Source organism: Salvelinus sp. IW2-2015, unplaced genomic scaffold (genome assembly GCF_002910315.2).
Source record: "Salvelinus sp. IW2-2015 unplaced genomic scaffold, ASM291031v2 Un_scaffold2936, whole genome shotgun sequence".
Taxonomy (NCBI): Eukaryota; Metazoa; Chordata; class Actinopteri; order Salmoniformes; family Salmonidae; genus Salvelinus; species Salvelinus sp. IW2-2015.
Window position 1 is genome coordinate 22,910 of NW_019944231.1, and position 7,902 is coordinate 30,811.

General features: G+C 44.6%; 1 long non-coding RNA gene across 2 annotated transcripts; it reads right to left on the reverse strand.

The window, feature by feature from the left end:
* Nucleotides 1–707: 707 nt before the first annotated feature.
* LOC139025603 (uncharacterized) lies at nt 708–3,141 on the reverse strand. Of its 2 annotated transcripts, XR_011477205.1 has the most exons (4): nt 2,799–3,141; nt 1,067–1,270; nt 805–875; nt 708–763 (listed from the first exon to the last, which is right to left on the reverse strand). It is a non-coding gene; the product is annotated as an uncharacterized lncRNA (long non-coding RNA). The 2 variants fall into 2 exon arrangements; XR_011477204.1 differs by lacking the exon at nt 708–763 and having other exon boundaries at nt 770–875.
* Nucleotides 3,142–7,902: the final 4,761 nt, after the last annotated feature.

Genomic DNA, 7,902 nt, shown 5'->3' on the forward strand with positions numbered 1-7,902 from the left:
GGCCGCTTCCGCGGGGCGGAAATGGACTGGCCTCAGTAGAGCCTCACACAACCTCCCTCCCTAAGACCCACTCCTTAAACAACAAGTCCACTATCGAGCTCTGACTCCCCGCTGTCCTCTCCAGCCGGCCCCCACTCACCCCCCTTCCAGTCCTCCCTCATCACACATACCACAAAGCCATTTGAATCTGAGCGGGAAGGAAACGAGCAGCTGCAGGGTTTTAAGGCGACCGTTAGACGGGGCCCTCCTCAGGGCCCCAGAAGGGAAATCACATATCTGAGTTGCTAGTTTTGCTACCATTAACAGGAGGGCTCTGTCCTTCTCCCTCGTCCTGACCTCTACCACCACTCCTCTGTCCTGTCTCCCCGTCCTGACCTCACACACACTCCTCTGTCATTCCCTCCCGTCCTGACCTCACCCACACTCCTCTCTGTCCTTCTCCCCGTCCTAACTCATTACACACTCCTCTGTCCTTCTCCCGTCCTGACCTCACTACACACTCCTCTGTTCCTTCGTCCCCGTCCTGACCCACTACACACTCCTCTGTCTGCCCCCGTCCTGACCTCACTACACACTCCTCTGTTCACTTCTCCCCGTCCTGACCTCACTACACACTCCTCTGTCCTGCTCCCCGTACCTGACCTCACTACACACTCCTCTGTCCTGCTCCCGTCCCCCCTAACCTCCACTACACACTCCTCTGTCCTTCCCCGTCCTAACCTCACTACATCATCCTCTGTCCTTCTCCCCGTCCTGAACCTCACTACACACTCCTCTGTCCTGCTCCCCCGTCCTGACCCTCACTACACACTCCTCTGTCCTGCTCCCCGTCCTAACCTCACTACACACTCCTCTGTCCTGCTCCCCGTCCTAACCTCACTACACATCCTCTGTCCTGCTCCCCGTCCTAACCCTACACACTCCTCTGTCTGCTCCCCGTCCTACCTCACTACCACACTCCTCTTCATCTCCCCGTCCTGACCTCACTACACACTCCTCTGTCCTGCTCCCGTCCTAAAAAAACTAACCCCTCACTACACACTCTCCGTCCTGCTCCCGCCTTAACCCCTCTCATTGCCCTATATAAATACTAGTGTAAAATAGTGAGTAAAACACTCGTAACAGACGGTCTTCTGAATGAACAGTCAGAATTTAAAATTTAAAGTGTTCTCTTCACCGGTCGTCTCTCCCTATGACATCATCAAAGGCGTGGACAGACGTTTCAGCTTCCTGAGACGCTGGCACACTCTCCAGGTCCGGCCCAAACTTCCTGTCAATCACACAAGGACAATCAGAGAGGCAGAACACACCAGTCAATCACACACACTCCATTCTGGGCATGGTCAATTCAGTATACATTATTCAAGAGTGTGGATGTGTGTGTGTGTGTGTGTGTGTGTGTGTACAGTACCAGTCCAAAGTTTGGACACACCTACTCATTCCAGGGTTTTTCATTTTTTTTTTACTATTGTCTACATTGTAGAATAATAGTTAAGACATCAAAACTATGAAATAACACATATGGAATCATGTTGTAACCAGAAAAAGTGTTAAACAAATCAAAATATAAGATTCTTCAAAGTAGCACCCTTTGCCTTGATGCCAGCTTTACACACTCTTGGCATTCTCTCAACCAGCTTCATGAGGTAGTCACCTGGAATGCATTTAATTAAATTTAATTTGTGGAACTTCTTTCCTTCTGCATTTGAGCCAATCAGTTCTGTTGTGCATGGTAGGGGTAATATACAGAAGATAGCCCTATTTGGTAAAAGACCAAGTCCATATTATGGCAAGAACAGCTCAAATAAGCAAAGAGAAACAGTCCATCATTACTTTAAGACATGAAGGTCAGTCATATGGAACATTTCAAGAACTTTGAAAGTTTCTTCAAATGCAGTCGCAAAAACCATCAAGCACTATGATGAAACTGGCTCTCATGAGGACCGCCACAGGAAAGGAAGACCCAGAGTTACCTCTGCTGCAGAGGATAAGTTCATTAGAGTTACCAGCCTCAGAAATTGCAGCCCAAATAATGCTTCACAGAGTTCAAGTAACAGACACATCTCAACATCAACTGTTCAGAGGAGACTGTGTTAATCAGGCCTTCATGGTCAAATTGCTGCAGAGAAACCACTACTAAAGGACACCAATAATAAGAGAAGAACTTGCTTGGGCCAAGAAACACGACAATGGACATTAGACCGGTGGAAATCTGTCCTTTGGGTCTGGAGTCCAAATTAGAGATTTTTGGTTCCAACCGCCGTGTCTTTGTGAGACAAAAAGTAGGTGAATGGATGATCTCTGCATGTGTGGTTCCACCGTGAAGCATGGAGGAGGGGTGTGGTGGTGCTTTGCTGGTGACACTGTCAGTTATTTATTTAGAATTCAAAGCACACTTAACCAGCATGGCTACCAAAGCATTCTGCAGCGATACGCCATCCCATTTTGTTTGGGTTTAGTGGGACTATCATTTGTTTTCAACAGGACAATGACCCAACACACCTCATGAAGCTGGTTGAGAGAATGCCAAGAGTGTGCAAAGTTGTCATCAAGGCAAAGGGTGGCTACTATGAAGAATCTAAAACATATTTTGATTTGTTCAACACTTTTTTGGTTACTACATGATTCCATATGTGTTATTTTATAGTTTTGATGTCTTCACTATTATTCTACAATGTAGAAAATAGTCAAAAGAAAAACCCTTGAATGAGGAGGTGTGTCCAAACGTTGACTGGTACTGTGTGTGTACGTATTGGGGTGTGTGCGTGTGTGTGGGGGATGTATGCATGTATCCTCACCGCCTGAGGCTCTGAGTGTTAGGAGATGCGAAGGGGCTTCGTAGTGCAGCCATCCGAACCAGCTGCCTCCTCCCTCCCACGTTCTTCACCCCTGTCACTCAGGACTTCGCCCTGGGGTTCTCCTCCCCCCGCGGCCCGAGGCAGGGGTGCGTTTGGGCGCGGTGGCTCTGGGGGTGCGTCTGGGGTTGTTGTGGGTATGAGTGTGGTGAACGGACGGGGGTGCGCCTGGGTGTACGGGAGGTGACCCCCTCGTTGTTCTCTCCCCCCTCACACACCTGGCCAGGCGTCCACCAAACACTCCTCCTGATCCTGTACCACTGCTCTGTTCCTCTGAAGCCTCTGAGAAGAGAGAGAGAAGAAGAATTTTTCAGCATGTTTTCTTTTTTTAACAAAAAGATAGATTTAGAGTTGGATAAACTTGGATTTTTTTTTATTGGGCAAAGCTCTCCGCCTGGGTCATGGGTGTGACTCTTCACTGGCCTCTCCAGAACAGTCCAGCGGTTTCTTCTTGAAACATTCCAGGGTGCTTCTATGTGATTAAGGTCGTTGTCCTACTGGAAGACACACAACCTTCAACAGAGGTTTTTGTGGACACACTCCAAAATACCCTGATAATCTGCTCATTGTTTTGTCTTGTTGGGGGAAGTCCAACTCAGGCTTTCTGGGTTTCTCCTTCAGCAGCGTTGTCTTCCTGGTGTTTTACCAACAACCAAAACAAAGCATTCAGATAAAACAACAGCCTCCCTGCTGTCAGAGATGGTGGAGGTTTCATAATGCTGTTGGATTGCTGCTGCTAGTGGTCTTGGAACACGTGTAAGACATGAAATCAGCAGATTCAGGGTTTTTGGAGTCCAATGTTCCACCCAGGATCCAAAACCTGGGTCTCCATTAAAAGTTGTGGGTCTTCCAGCAGGACAATGACCCCCAAACAGAGGTTCTGRARTGCCCAGCGAAGARTCCCCAAATTGACRGTRGAAAGGTGCRGCAAGCATATWTKTTTWTGCTACAAGAAGTGTTTTGTCTGCGATTATCTTGGTCAATAGGCTGTGCAACCAAGTACTAGCTCTGSGGTGCCAATCATTTTGTCGATGCCATTTTGTCTTTAAGTTTACAATTTTGTCATTTTAGAAAATAAAGTTTACAACAATAAAATTGGTTCTGCAATGTTGAAGATCTAATAAGGTGTGGTGACCTAAACGTTTCTCAAACGTCAMCTTATTTGAGAAATAGGGAACTAAGAAAAGTGTGTATTGGTACATACTGGTTACTGTCTACCAGCCTGGGACCGTTTCTATACAGTATATCTATGTATTCTATTCMCCTTATGATGCCCCGCCCACTTGACCCAGTTCCTGATCCAACRGGATTGTTTTCCTTTTTCCAGCCCATTCACAAACAAAACATAGTTAAATATRAATTACATTTGTCAGAAATATTCAATATTTGGATTGCCCTTGTTGACAGGCATCATAAGGTGAATACTTTTAACAGAATGGGATTAGTTTCTATGTTTATATATTCTATAATGTAACAGGTTTGTTTTATACACGACGGGATGTTAAAGGTGAAGCCAGGGGTGAAAGTAATGTCATTTCTTATCGGTAGGGGTCAGCCAAGAGCAAGCACGCATTTTTTATATATTTTTTACGGCAAAAAATTACAGGGTAGCCTCACCGTGGGGACATGACCGATGTTCTCTGCTGGTGCCAGTAAGATAGGCTACTGTTCGTTAGATTAAGTTANCAACGTTCTGAAGAGGCACAGGAATGTCAACGCTTAGCTGTTAGCGATGATGATGACACGTCTTCTGGTAGATGGAAAGCCTTTCCCCCCAATAAAACTCAATTAAATGTCAACTACAAAGTAGCCTATGTGACTACCTGGCAGAATGCTGATATGAYTATTTTCATTAATCCAGTGGCCATTTTGTTTTAAACTGGTGGGGGGGGGGGAAATCCCTCACAAAACTCTGCAATCAGATGAGTGCTACAGGAACATTGCTAACCAAACTGGTGCATGCACACTAACTACACCCACAAATCCAGATGTTTCCAAGACCTCAATGTGGTTTAGGCATTGTTGTGGACTTACAACATCCAGTTTTGTTGTTTTTCTATTTTAAAAAAGTATTGCTTTTGAGAGTGAACCTGAAAAGAACTGTGGGAAACAAAACGTAGAAAATAAAATTTGTCGAAAAAACTAAACGGAATCAGGAAAAGATGTAAACTATTTTTAAAGAAGGCCCTGCTGGAGGGAGGTTCCTCCTTATTCCTGGGAAAGAGCAACACTTCTAGAAGGGCAGAGAATTAGAACTCGTCCCTGAAGAAGTCAGGAGTCTGTCTGGAACCACAAGAGAGGGCAGGGAAGTGTCATGTCATTACGTCAGATAACTAAGAGCCTCTCATTGTGGACAGGCGTGTGACGCTGATGTGAATGCCCCCCCCCCCAAAAAAAATACAGTGAATGAATGGATGGCTCACATTGTTTAACTGACACAAAGACTGCTGCTATCAACCAGACACACCGACTCAACCAAACTCTCCTCCTCTCTTTTCCCTCTTCCCCCCCCCTCCAGGTCTTGTGCAGCAGAGCGTTACGGAGGGGTGAGGAGGTTGTACCCCAGCGGGAAGCCGAGCTGCTCCTCTTTCACAGAGCCAAGCGCCTCACACTCCTACTAGCCCGGTCTCACGATTCACGTCAGAATTAGACGTTGATCCATGTTTCACAAACGTCAAATTGCAAAGTTTTTCTTTTAAAAGATTGAGTTGAGGCATTTAACTCCAATTTGTAAGATTAAGGGTTAAATTCAGGCTGGTTTCCGTGTCGTCTCCCGACGTCCTCAGACATGGATGGACGTCGAATACTGACTTGTATCGCGGATGACCTGGTTCACCTTGCAGTCCTCGAGCCACACTGCACCCCACATACCTTCCTGTTACAGTGTGTTGGTCCGAGGACTATGTATCTTTCCATATTCTATATGTACAGTTGCAGCCAAATATATTGGCATCCTTGCAACTTCTCWTAAATAATTCCCTATTTCTTCWYYTAAGWTGACATTTGAAATTGGTCTCCACATCTTTTTTGTTGTTGGATTGTCAACATTGCAGAATATATGTTGTTTTTTGTGCTAGTACTTGTTTTCACGAGAACTGACAAATGTTTCTTCTTCCATCAATTTTTATTTAATTTATTTAACTAGTCAAGTCAGTTAAGAACGGCTGTCATTTATTTTCAATGACGGCCTAGGAACGGTGGGTTAACTTCCTTAGCTATTATTTTAACCTGTGGATTGTTTTAAATCGCATGGACTACAGTCGGAAGGGCCCGCAATTTGGGCAGCGGCTGCTGCTGCAATACCAATAGATGACTGTCGAGTTGCGACTGTCAGTGAAAAGCAGAAAATGCATATTGCAATATTTAAAGAGTACAATCCGGAAAACTATTTAAAAAGTAAATGGATATTGCTGTAAAGTATTACAGTGAGAAGACTCCAATCTGTATTTTAGCTATCAAAATTTTAACTTAATCTAACGAACAGTAGCCTATCTTCTGGCACCAGCAGAGAACATCGGTCATGTCCCACGGTGAGGCTACCCTGTAATTTTTGCCGTAAAAAAATATATAAAAAATGCGTGCTTGCTCTTGGCTGACCCTACCGATAAGAAATGACATTACTTTCACCCTGGCTTCACCTTTAACATCCCGTCGTGTATAAAACAAACCTGTTACATTATAGAATATATAAACATAGAAACTAATACCCATTCTGTTAAAGTATTCACCTTATGATGCCTGTCAACAAGGGCAATCCAAATATTGAATATTTCTGACAAATGTAATTTATATTTAACTATGTTTGTTTGTGAATGGGCTGGAAAAAGGAAAACAATCCCGTTGGATCAGGAACTGGGTCAAGTGGGCGGGGCATCATAAGGTGAATAGAATACATAGATATACTGTATAGAAACGGTCCCAGGCTGGTAGACAGTAACCAGTATGTACCAATACGCACTTTTCTTAGTTCCCTATTTCTCAAATAAGGTGACTTTGAGAAACGTTTAGGTCACCACACCTTATTAGATCTTCAACATTGCAGAACCAATTTTATGTTGTAAACTTTATTTTCTAAAATGACAAAATTGTAAACTTAAAGACAAAATGGCATCGACAAAATGATTGGCACCGCAGAGCTAGTACTTGGTTGCACAGCCTATTGACCAAGATAATCGCAGACAAAACACTTCTTGTAGCAAAAAAATATATGCTTGCTGACCCTTTCTACTGTCAATTTGGGACTCTTCGCTGGCATTCCAGAACCTCTGTTTGGGGGTCATTGTCCTGCTGGAAGACCCACAACTTTTAATGGAGACCCAGGTTTTGGGTCCTGGGTGGAACATTGGACTCCAAAAACCCTGAATCTGCTGATTTCATGTCTTACACGTGTTCCAAGACCACTAGCAGCAGCAATCCAACAGCATTTATGAAACCTCCACCATCTCTGACAGCAGGGAGGCTGTTGTTTTATCTGAATGCTTTGTTTTGGTTGTTGGTAAAACACCAGGAAGACCACGCTGCTGAAGGAGAAACTCAGAAAGCCTGAGTTGGACTTCCCCCAACAAGACAAAACAATGAGCAGATTATCAGGGTATTTTGGAGTGTGTCCAAAAGGCTGTGGGTCTTCCAGTAGGACAACGAACCTAATCACATAGAAGCACCCTGGAATGTTTCAAGAAGAAACCGTGGACTGTTCTGGAGAGGCCAGTGAAGAGTCACACCCATGACCCAGGCGGAGAGCGCCGAACAGCAGTTGGTGGAGGGCATCCATGACCAGGCGGAGACCTCCGAACAGCAGTTGGTGGAGGCATTGAATAACTAGAACAGTTATTTTCTGAAGAATGGCCACATTGCCAGTAGAATAGTGCAGCAAGCTCGTTCTGCCCCTGAACAAGGAAGTTAACCCACCGTTCCTAGGCCGTCATTGAAAATAAATGACAGCCGTTCTTAACTGACTTGACTAGTTAAATAAATTAAATAAAAATTGATGGAAGAAGAAACATTTGTCAGTTCTCGTGAAAACAATACTAGCACAAAAAACAACATA